The 12,601-nt window shown below is 38.1% G+C and overlaps 1 protein-coding gene across 2 annotated transcripts in view; it reads left to right on the plus strand.

The window, feature by feature from the left end:
• Window positions 1-12,601, plus strand: part of CDH7 (cadherin 7) — a 123,388-nt gene that overhangs the window by 11,871 nt on the left and 98,916 nt on the right. The window lies entirely within an intron of this gene.

Raw genomic sequence — 12,601 nt, forward strand, 5'->3', positions numbered from 1 at the left:
AGGATTGTGGCACATTAGTAAAGCTGTCATTTCCAAAATTAGAGCAAGAATGGTCACTAATAAATGAAGAGTGGTGGGTTCTTAGAGCCAGTTGCTTTTTGAGCTTCTTTCTGGGAGTTACTAGGCGACTAATGCTCATATATCCTTTTCTGATACTTGCAGTTAAAAATTGCAAAGTATAATTATTGAGCCTATTGTTTCTAAATCACTAGCAGTTCAAACCTACATTTCTTAGTGATAGTCTTGTTTTAATGGATTTTTTAAAAATTTGCTTTTTAAAATTATGTCTTGGTTAAAAGTGAACGTGAACAGAAGTCAGTGAGAAGTGGCATTAGATGAACAGTGGGCAGTTTGGGGTATATTGATTTGGTGGCCAAGTGGAGGTTTTTTTCCATAGCTTCTTTCTGTCTGCGTGTTTGAGCAGGGGTTTCCACTTGAGGGCTTTCTGAACTGAAGGGTGCTTCAGGGGGTATGGCCTTCCCTGACCATCCTGTTCCCAGTTCCTAGTCTGTTGCAGGTTTGATTATTTTCATGTCTGTGAAGGTTTCCTGAGTTTTTCAACTTGGTGCTGAGCACCGGTGGAGGGTTTCTAAGTAGAGTGTGTTGGCAAGACATCTATACATCTGCATTTCTGCTCTCCACTTTGTCAGTTTTATGCATCTTTTCCTGATAAGATGAAGCACAGCAAACTGATGAATTTATCCCTGAGTGTATTTTCAACTGTGAATGATTGAGGAAGAGTCTTTGCTGTTTAGTCTATGGGTCATTGCTTCATTTGAATAGACCTTAGGTACGGGTGAAAAATCTTTTTTTGTTGATAGGTATCTACATAAGTCAAGGTAATCGTTATTGTGTATATTCTTATTTTCTTTTAAATGCCTCTATATTGTACAAATACTGACTGATACTGTTGTAAACAAAAGGATTTGAATACATTAATGATTTCTAGGAATGTGGATTAGGAATTCTTTTAGCCCAGTCAGAGCATTTTTCTGCCCTAAGAAAAGATGTACACAAGGGTTTTTTTAGCGCATGTGTGTATTTCTTTTCATAGCCATTCTACTTTTTTCAATAGCACCATCATTTATACTTCACATGTACAAAAATCTCTCCATCTCTCTTATTTGTTTTCTTGTAAATTAAGTGAAAGCAATAGCCTTACACAATGTTAGTGACTAAGAATCTAGCTTGTAATTTCATTCATTTTTAATGAACATTTGAGAAATTCATCAAATTTTTTTCAGTGGACAGGTTTATAATAATTCAGCTACTTCATAAAGGACCAGTAGTTATTAGGTGAAATGTCACGCTTTTGCACAAATGTAAAGTTTTCTAAACACAACTAAAATATTCCCGTTAATTTGGTTTTAAATGGAGTTGCTTGGGTGAGGTTGACATTTTGAAATCAACATAGTTTAAAATGAAAAAAAAAAACCCTTGTTTTAAATTTTATAACCTTCATCATAACAATTAAAAATGCTTATATCAAAATAAACCCTGTAAGTCAATTTAAAGTATGAATGCATGTCTCTAGGTTACTTAAATTCTGAATGCATGAAGGTACTAGGCTACGCTGCTATTTTTCTAAGAGTGTGTGGTTCCTTGATTAGGTAGTAGCAGATATTCTGTGCTTCCCTTTCAATTAATCAGAGATAATTGTTTCACAGATTTTATGTGGTAGGAAGCAAGTTTGTGCTTCTCTCTTGAATGCTGTTTATTGGGAGTTCAATACTGCCCTTCAAAGTAAAATGTTCAGGATGGAAATGGGTTTTAAAAAACTCTTAATTGATTAAAGTACAGAAAAGGGGCAATAAAATAATTTGAGATGGAAAGAGAATTTATAGAGAAGAGAGACAAATGAAAGGCTTTAAAAGGAGCAGTTTCCATTTGCTTGAGGAAAGGTGGCAGAGAACGTGAATGTTTTAGGTGGTTTGTATGAGGTGATAAAATGAGTCTTTTTTAGGTTGGTGGCCTGAATAGGCAGAGTTAACAGGAATGATTTTGACCTCAGTACAGTTTTGGCCACTTGGGTATGTACAAGAGATATATTTTCTTTTTCTTTTTTTAACCTTGAGGGAGGTAATGGCTATGACCAGAAGTTTTTATAGGATAGAGAGAACAGAAAATTCTAGATGAAGATGTGGAAGAATGGATAAACAGTTAATCAAGGGAAGAAAAGAAGGAATCTAATCATTACTTTTCCCAGACGCATATTTAACCTACTCTGGTTAGATGGCTACAGTCTGAGTCTTCCTGACAAAATCTAGCTATTTGGGTAATTTGGAAAATATAAATGATGACCTTGATAAACGTGACAGCTGAATTGAATCACAGAATGGATACGTGCATAGCGTGCGTCAAATTGACTTCAGTTTTAATTGTGACTCAGGCACTATCTACTCGTTGTACGACTTTGGTTAAGTTGCCTAAAATCACTAAGCTGTAGCTTCCTCATCTTTAAACAGGGAATAATGATATCTGTAATTCATTTTTTTGCTGGGAAATAATGAGATAAAAATGTTTGGAACATACCTCAATCTAGACATCATGATTATTTCACTACCTATTAATTAAAAATTAACTGGGTTGTGAATAATCTATTGTGTTGTGTCCAGTGTTTTGTGATCCTTCAGATGAAAGTAGACATTATTTTATCTTGTAAATAGTATTTAAACTTAATGCAATTTATTAGAGGGACGGTCTGTGTTGGGTGTGTATGGAAATACAACCTGTTCTACTTGTATAGGATAAGACTATGGCAAAAATATGGTTAGTGTGTAAATGATTCAGTCCTTAAACACAGGGACTTCAAATGTCAGAGAAATCACGTCTAAATGTTTTTTTCAGCCTTCAGATTTGGAGACCATGTTAATGGTGGATGCCCAACAAGATCAGTTGAATTATTCTGCAGTGAAATAAGATTTGGTCTTTCAGACATTGAGGATACTGAGGTCACAAGATGGCTTATAGCCTTATTATTGTAACCAATTTACTGAATTTAAGGTGACAAGTCAAGACCAAAGCAGAACAGTCTGTTGGAAAGGGCCAGGAGTGCTTCTAGAAGCCTCACCGAGAGGCCTGCGGGGGCACAGCCTTCTGGGCTGGGCTAGAATCTCACCTTTATCATTAGCATCCCATCGCTTTCTCTGATGTGAGTCGATAAACTGCTGAATCTAAATGTGTTGACGTAAGAGAGGAGTCATTGGTCCTTACTCTGATGGACCCCCTTTTTTTTAATGGAGGCATAATTGACATATTACATTATATTATTTTCAGGTGTACAACACAATGATTTGATATTTAAGTTGAGAAATTATGACCACAATAAGCCTCAGCATCCGTCACTATACATAGTTACACGTTTCTTGTGTTGAGAACTTTTAAGATTCACTCTCTTAGCAACTTTCAAATGTGCAATACCGTGTATTCAATAGAGTCACCGTGATGTGTGATGTATGGAGCTCTGTTTTAAAGAATAGTAGTGCACCTTTCCTTAAGCACATTTCTTAATTACTGCTGTACCTGTTTTCTTGCCCTTTCACAGGGAGAACGAAGTGGAGAGACCCTCCTTTTCTCCCTGTGGCTTTGTATCACCCTGAGCTGGCTATGGAAGTGCATAGGAAGTAGCAGTTTGCAGCCATCTTACTGCATCACACTGCACTTTTCTAGTCCAGTCTTTTCCTCACCTTGGCATTTCTCACTTAACGTCCACTAACCATCTGACAAAAAACGTTTGTCTGCAAAACTACCCAGCCTCTGTTCCAGGTATTAAGTGTTTCTCATCTCCGCTCCCCGTAACAGGCTGCCAGCCGTTTGCTGTGCGTCAGGCCGTCACTTTCACTGAAATGTGTGTTTTGTGCCTCTTCCACAGTCTGCTTCTCTAGCTGTTAGTATCACTCTTGCCTTTGCTGCTACTCCCCTTTCTTCCCTCCTCATTCAGGGAGAATGTATGCCTGTTACTCTAGTTGAAATCAAAGACAGAGGAGTGCAGTGTGGGATTTGCTCTGCTCTCAATTTCAGCTGGCTTGAAAGTGTTGGTGAGCATCTTTGAGGCGTGTGATTACACCTCCGCCATATCTCTCACTGAGAGATTCTCTGTCTCCTGCTCACCGAAGCTCTGTTCAGTGTTTCAGAAAAGACATTTTCATCTTGAAAAGAGGTTGTGTTGAAGGAAGTGGGTCACAAATCAGATTCCTTAATGGGGCAAATTTACATTAGATACACAAAAAGAAAATAATCCCAAATATTAAGTTCTTAGGGAAGAGCATGTACATCATGGTAACATGTACATTTTATAGATTTCGTAGTGAAGAAAACAGCAAAAGCATCCTCTTAAATATGTAGATTCCTGAAATTGGCTCCTGTCTTAGAAGAAAGCAAATAGTTTGGGTTTCCTATGTATACACAGGGGAAACATTTTCATGATATTTTTATAACCAGAGTGAATTGTGAAGACCCTTGTTTTTATCTTCTTGTTGCTTTGCTGGCAGAAGTGTGGAACTCCTGGTGGCTTCAAAAGGAATTTGGACATGGATAAGCTCTGTGGGATGCAAATAAGTTCAGACTCTTAGAAATGTTTTTTTTTTTGACAGCTATTTTTAGCTCTTATAAAACTCCGGTGTAACTAAAGTTGTAAATGCATTTTCTCCGCATAAAGTCAACAACCTGAAGTCTTGGTATGTTCTTTCAAAAGCATAATGAAAATAAAATAGATCAGACTTTGCCACTAAAATGCAGAAACCTACCATTAATTCAGCTTAATATTGCTTATTTTCTCTTCAAAGTTAGGTTAGAAATAAAGGTTGTAATTCGCTACCAAATACTATACAGGTGAGAATACACAACTAAAAGTTGGAGGGTAGGGACTTACAGTTATCAACCTAATTATAGTCAAACTACATAGGCTAGATTGGCTCTACATTTTCTGATTGTCTCTGTTGGTCAAAATCATTTAAAAATGCTGTCTTCTTTAATGTGTCTTTATACACACTTGTTACCCATTTGGTGATGGTAGAAGCAAAAATTATAAAAGAAAAATTAAATTCAGTCTATGCCAGTTGTGTTTTTACATTGTATTTATGTTGAGTTTTTAAGTGCAAAGACAAAGATACCAACTAAAAGGATGATATTGGGCCTTTCTATAGTAAGTGCACTGTAATTGACGAGCTTTCTATGCTGTGCTCATTGATACAGTCACAGAATCTGCAGCTGTCTCTGTAAGTCACCAAGATAAATGACAGAATTAGATAAGGAGCAGGGCAGTCACTGAGCCTTTGCTGGTTTAAGCATACCTAGATGAGTACTAGAGTGGGAGAAATTTCATCCTAATCATTTTGTCTGATTTATATTGATTATCTGTCATAGTGATTGTGATCACTGGAGAGAAACAGTAGTGTGTGTAAATATGCTTAACATCTTTTGCATGCTGTGCAGCCTGTCCTGCGTTTTCTTTCTTCCCATTCCTTCTCGTCTTCTTCAAATAATACTTATTAAGTACCTACTCTGTGTTAGGTACTGTGCTAGATAAAAGAGTTTTAAAAAATAAACTCTTCTTCACAACATTCAGTGTGGTTGATAAGCCAAGCAGGTAACCAGATGGCAATGGAAGGCAGGCAGTCCTGCATCTGATATACAGCTGTGGAGGTGGGTAAACCAGAGGCAGTAATTCATGGATCTGTGAACAAATGCTTGCGTGAGGATACCTGGAAAACCTCTGTGATTTCATGATCCTTTTATTCAGTCTCCAAATCAGAGCCCCCCCAAAAAAGGAATTATCTTTTTAGAAAGTAGGACAGGGGACGTCTCTGGTGGCCCAGTGGTGAGACTCCGTGCTTCCACTACTGGGAGCGGGAGCACGGGTTCCATCCCTGATTGGGAAACTGGGATCCCACAAGCCCTGTAGTGTGGCCAAAAAAAAAGAAAAAGTAGAACAGAGTCTTTTAAAACTATATTAGGGGAAGCTTTAAAGCTTTATATAGTGGAAAGCTCAGTAAGCAGAAAGCCTGGGTTATACTGGCAAGTTCATCATTATTTTGAGCAATGCTCTAAAATGCAATAAATTGCAGTCTTCTCACCTGTAAAATAGAGATCAAACAGGTAAAAATTTAAAACTATTTTGAAATCATTTCAGACTTGCAAAGTATCACTCCAGGACCCAGCTTCTCCAAGTGCTAGTATCATACATGACTATACGTATTATTTAAACTAGGAAATTAACTTTGGTATAGTACTATTTACCCATCAACAGGTCGTATTTAGAATTTTCCAGTCGTTACAGTAAAGTGGCTTTCTGGTAGAATCCAGTCCAGTATCGCATCTTGCATTTGTCCTGTCTCTTTAGTCTTCTGTTGTCCTTCTTGACTAGTAATTTGGTAGGGTCTCTCACAATCTGGGTTAGTTTCATGTTTCTTCCTAATGTGGACATGTCAGGTGATGTAGTTTTGGCAAGAACTCCACAGAAATGGTGGTGTGCCTTCCTCACTGCATCTCCTCAGGAGGCATGGGATGTTGATAGGACTCATTCGTCTGATGTTGACTTTGATCACTTGGTCAAGGTGGTGTCTGCCACGTTCCTCTGCTGAAAAAAACATCTGAGAGTTTTGGAATCCTGAAGGAGGTATAAAATTATCTAAGCTGTCATTATAGATTCGAATAAATATTGCCGCTGGTTTGAGGGATATGTACTGAATGATTCATTAGGGTCCATTGTCCATTTTTAGGATGAGATTGTGGGTTTGTCTGAAATGTGGGTGGAATTTAAATCTAAAATGCTGTCAGGTAATATCCATACTTTTATGTAGTAATTGATCTTGTTTCTCAAAAGCACATCAATTTAGGATGTCTCAGAGAAATCGATTTTGTTTTTTTCTTCTGAACCATGCAAGACTACTCTCTGTAGTCTAGGATTCCAAGATGTCTACTGATCTATACTTAAACAAGCTTTCTCCTTCATTGCTTACAAAATCTCAAGAACTGTTTTGTATTATACACTGTGCCACAAATATATTTAACCCTCATGATTATAAATAAAACATTGCTTTGGAAAATAATAGATACATTTGGCTAAGGTAAAAGAAGTAGCTCAAGAGAATGCAATCAAATGTCTTAAATTTTAATGTATTCATAAGAGAGTTGAAGTCTAAAAATGAATAGTATTCTATTTAATGTTTGAAAAGATGTAGTAATGAGAATTTCTCCTAATGATTCTTGGTAGAGCCTGTAACATTTCTGATTCATAGTCAATACTGATCAAATCTTCAGAATAGCCTTGTGAGTTGGGAAGGAGGTGTTCTTATATTGGAGATGAGTTAATGGATACATTTGGAAGTACAATGAGTAGAGTAAGGGGACAAACATTAGAGATGTAATTCAGAATTAGAAGGCAAATCTGGAAAGTAAGTTTTTGGGAAAATGTTAATAAAATGTTTTACATCTATGAAAATCATTTTTTCTTCAAAGTATCAGATTAGTTACATTATTATTAAGGCCTTTTAACATGTTTTTGAAACCTTTACCTTTAAAATGGCATATATTCAAGACAATAGATACATTTACAAGGGCTCTCAAATTATTACATACTACGTACTAAAATTTAATCTTTTTGAAAAAATTAATTTATTTTCTGTGTTGGGTCTTTGTTGCTGCACACGGGCTTTCTCTAGTTATGTTGAGTGGGGGCTACTCTTTGTTGCCAGGCATGGGCTTCTCATTGCGGTGGCTTCTCTTGTTGCAGAGCACTGGGCTCTAGGCATACAGGCTTCAGTAGTCATGCTCGCAGGCTTAAGGGTACAGGCTCAGTAATTGTGGCACCCTTGCTTAGTTGCTCCGCGGCATGTGGGATCTTCCCGGACCAGTGATAGAACCCGTGTCCTCTGCATTGGCAGGCGGATTCTTAACCACTGCCCCACCAGGGGAGTCCCAAATTTAATAAATCTTGAAACTGAACATAGTTAGAATAATAGGGCATGATAATTAATGGAGAGATTAAAATGGTATTTAAGCCAGGACACAGAAATATTCGAGATGAACCCTAGAACAGAAATTTCCAGAATAGGGTATGGAAAAATAACAAACTGTTGAGAGTCTAGGAAGAAAATATTTAGGACTTTTATTCAATTAGAAATAATCTCATCTTTAAAAAATTCTAGTTTTTGGTGTATGAAATATATGATACACTTCAGGAGTTTTAACTGATAAAAGTACCCTTTCAAACAAGTGGGAAGACCATTAGCCCATCCCTGGAGGGGTTATAAAGAGATTAGGAGCATTGGTAGCTGTTGGCCCTGCACTGCAGTGTAGTGCTCCAGTAAGCTGGTGTGGAAAGATGGAGCAAACTAGGCTCGGGCATCAGCTTAGCTTACTTTTGTACTTTATGGCTTACCATTTCAATATAAGAGAAGGTTAGTTATTTACATTCCAGTAAATAACAGCTAGAGAAAAGGAAATGGTCAGGAAAATACTCGTGTTGGCCCCAACCAGCCTTAGGACTTCTCAGACCAGAAGCCTGAGGGTTATCATCTCTCCTGTCACCACACAAATAACAGAGTGTCCAGATGATCTGGGGGAGAAAACAAGACAGTATGGGGAGGCCGTCTACACTTCTAGTTAAGCTAGCATCCTTGTCTTCTGTAAGATAAATGCAGAAGAGTAATTTCTCAGGATGGGGCTGTGTTACAGGAATGGTAATTACAAGAACCAAAATGATTAACATCTTTCCAGCCAGTTGTGTGTGTAAACAGTGCACAATTATCTGATAAGAATGCTTCCCTTAGGATGTTTACTTATCTTCTTAGTTAAAATGCTGACATGTTTTAAGGTATTTAACTGAAAACACACAATCAAGATTTGGACAACACATACATAATGCTCAACAGATGTGAGTTTGAAAGATTTGTGATGATCACTAGTGAAATTAGTCAAACCATGCTTAAATTAGATTTTTCTGATTTGTGAGTCATTTAAGGGTCCACACTGGAGCAGACTCTGTGTGGAGAGTAAGAGATTACACATTCTGCACTTGTTTCTTTGAAATGAGGAAATAAAAGTCGGCATTTTCTTTTTCATAATGTAACTGAGAAAAACTCAGTTCTGTATTTCATACATTCTCTCCTTGACACAGTTTATACAGTTTTCTCAGCTGAATCATAACAGCTGAATTTAGGTGGCTAACTATTTTTGCTTATTCAGGAGAAGCAGATACTGGTGAGCTCTAGTCATTGGGATTCAATGTAATTATATCTAAGAAAAGTGAAACCATCAGTAGTTAAAGATGATTACTAAAGAAACAGATGAGAAATAATCACATGACTATAGCACATGGAGAGAGCTTCTTTGTAATGCTAAAATCATACATGGACTATATAAAGAAACACAGAGAGAGCCATGTCTAAAATAAAATAACTTGAATTGTAGAGTAGATACACAACCTTGGAAAAGTGCTTTTTACAAAGATTCATGTCAGATGATGGGATAGTATTGTAATGCTTGACATTGAAGGTAAAAGACAAGCCTTATTACAAAGAATGAGGTATCTTTTTGGTTAATCATTGTAACACCTGCAAATATACTTCTGGCTACGGCACAACAGCTGTGTTCAGGAAACTTGGGAGAGCAGTTCTGGGGGATAATGATCTGAAACAAGACTTTTTTTTCCACTGATTAGGTCATTTGTTGGAAACATGAGTACAATTGATGATGGAAAATATATAGGGATGAATGAGGATTCAGGGTTAGGGTCACAGGAAGAAATGCATTCTATTTCAGATCTAATTAAGATTTCACAGTGGGATTTATGATTGGAAACAAAGGGAGCTAATATTCACATCATTAATATATTATATATATATATTTTTTTCCATTGCTACTCTCTTCACACTGTGGCTTCTGACCTATGTCTAAGTTTGATTTCTCTGTAAACTCTGGGCACATTGATGAAGTCTAGTTTTTCACCGCTCTCTATTTTTAACTTTCTATCCAGAGCTAGAGAATGTGTAGGAGAAATGGAAGCTTTGAGGGGGAAGGAGTTTAAGGTGCTTCAGAGGCTTCAACAGTCATGCAGTAGCCCTTTTTATTATTTTTTCAAGCAATGACCTCTCTTGGAATTTAGCAAAAAAAAAAAAAAAAAAGTATTTTATGTAATTTGGTCACAAGATACACAGTATCACATATGATGGTGAAACTCGGCCTCTGTGCACCAGTGCCAAATCGAATCTTAGAGGTTGAGTTTTGGGTGAAGTAGAAAAGAATAGCTTTATTGCTTTGCCAGGCAAAGAGGGACATGGTGGGCTAATGCCCTCAAAACTGTGTGTAGCCCTCAAAACTGTGTGTCCCAACCTGGTGGGGGGGGGGGTGGGGCTGGGTAGGGGGGTGGATTTGGTGAGGACATTTATAGCATTGGTTCAAGGGTGGGGTTAATGAGAAGGATCAGGGTGTGTGCGGGGCCTGCCTTCCTTTAATCTGGCCTCCGGTGGTCTCCTGATGAGCTTCTGTGGTTTTCAAGGTTATCGAACTGTGATCTCTCTGGAATGAAAAATGCTTTATCAAGTAGTTAACATCTTCCATTCATTGGGGGTTTTATTTCTACGGAAGAGCTCAAAGATACTGTTGTGTGTCTCCCTTGAGGGGAACCACGACCCTGCCCCAAGGCTGCACTGTTGTTTCTTGGCTGCTCCTCTAGTATCTGCATCCCCTCCGTTTGCCGATTAGTAGCTGTTCAAATCTGCCCTTTGGGACGCAGGGAAGGTCATGGAGGCTAAAGCCTATTCCCTACAAACAAGAAACGGGGGACACAGAAAGGCTTTCTTGTCCAGGAGCCCCACAGGGTCCTGCTTAGTTTCACATAAAATGATTATTGTTTTTCAAATTACACGTGTCCCTAATATTGAAATTGAAATGTTATAATAGTGGGTTGGCCAAAAAGTTCATTTGGGTTTTTCCGAAAGATCTTACAAGAAACCTGAAGAACTTTTTGGCTAACCCAATATCAAATATTTTCATCAAAGAGAAAAATAATATATTCTTTAATTTTAATTTTTTTTTTCATATTAGATGTGCTTGGAACTTTTAAGCTCATTTGCTCTAGTCTCTGTTCTGAATTCAGGAATTCTTTGTACAGTATCCCTGATGGGTGATCAGGCAGCCTCAGGTCTGTTATTTAGTCAGGACAGGAAGGGTGGAGGATGCGCAATTCACAGTCACGTGAGTTGTGTACCCGTACTGGCTCCACTGCTGAACGATGGTGTGACTTCAGGCAAATACCTTCTTTTCTCATTTCATTCACTTATAAAATAGGAACAACCGTAACCTCACAAGGCTGTGGTGAGCATAAAAAGAAAGATAGGGTTAATAAGAGAACAAAACAAAGTGTTAAAGGGAGAGAGTGTATTTCCAAAAGTGAGTCAGCTTGGTGAGGAGCAGGGTCATGTCCACTCTAAGCATTGTGCCTGGACCAAAGCTGTGTGCCTGGCTGTTCAGGATGGGTGGCTGTTGATTGCGTGGGAAGCGTGGAATCAAGGGGTGCCGTGAGTGGTGGTGTGAGGAGATGTTGAGCTTTGGGACAACTCTTGCTTGTAGGAACTTGAGTTACATTTAGCTGTTAAAATATTTGAAGTCTGCTGATTTGTACTCCCCTCCCACCACTTAAATTGAATGCTTGAAAAAATTAAAGCACTCTTTAACTCAGCTATTTCATTTATGACATGGTTTCCTGAACTGTCCCCACACTCAGCTATGTTTGTTTCTCAGTGTCCTGAAATATGATCAGGATTAAACCTCAATAATTCATAACCGATCCAGTCAGTTCAAGAGAGAAGAATCAAGATTTTTGTTTCCCTCAATAAGAATCGTGCCGTTAACACATGGCACGATTGCATTACCTATTTTTATTATTGTTGCTGTTGTTATTATTATCTCTTGAAGAAAACAATATAGGAAAAAATTAGGGTTTGGACTAAATAGGTGTCATAAAATAACTCGTGAATACGCTGAAAGGAAGCTACGGTAAGACTGAATGTTAACTAGGAAAGCCAAAGTGGTAAGTGAGGAGCCTGGTCTCTCTTCTTCCTCAGCACACTCTGAAAGCTTCCTGCACACCCTGCTGGTATTTGCTTTCTCTTATTCCTTTTGGTCTCTCAGCATTCTGCTTTGGTTTTAAAAGTTAAAGTAGTCTTCTCCATAGATTTGTTTATTTGTTTTTTAATAGATTGCTTTGTTGATTGATGTCATTCTAACCATTGCATAAATACCACCTATATAAGGCGACTGTCAAGCACTGTTCCAGTAGGAAGTTCAGGACTACCTTTAGGGCATTTTTAAGAAATCTGAATACTTTGGCATAAATCGCTCTCCAGGCTGAGAGATGGCCTGTTGCATCAGTAACACATCGTACCGCTGTGGGGCCTGGGCATGGCATTTGCCACATGTTTCTGACTCTGGTATGTCCAAGGGAGCACAATTTCCTCAGGGCTGTATTGGGAGTGTCTGAAGCTACTGCTGTTTCTCAGACTGTTTCGAGGCTACAGTCTAGTCCACTGGAAGGACATGGGGCCCAGGAGACAGGCCTAGATTAGGAATGATAGTTATTCCACCCTGTTGACCTGGAATC

Source organism: Hippopotamus amphibius, chromosome 11, assembly GCF_030028045.1.
Source record: "Hippopotamus amphibius kiboko isolate mHipAmp2 chromosome 11, mHipAmp2.hap2, whole genome shotgun sequence".
Classification (NCBI taxonomy): Eukaryota; Metazoa; Chordata; class Mammalia; order Artiodactyla; family Hippopotamidae; genus Hippopotamus; species Hippopotamus amphibius.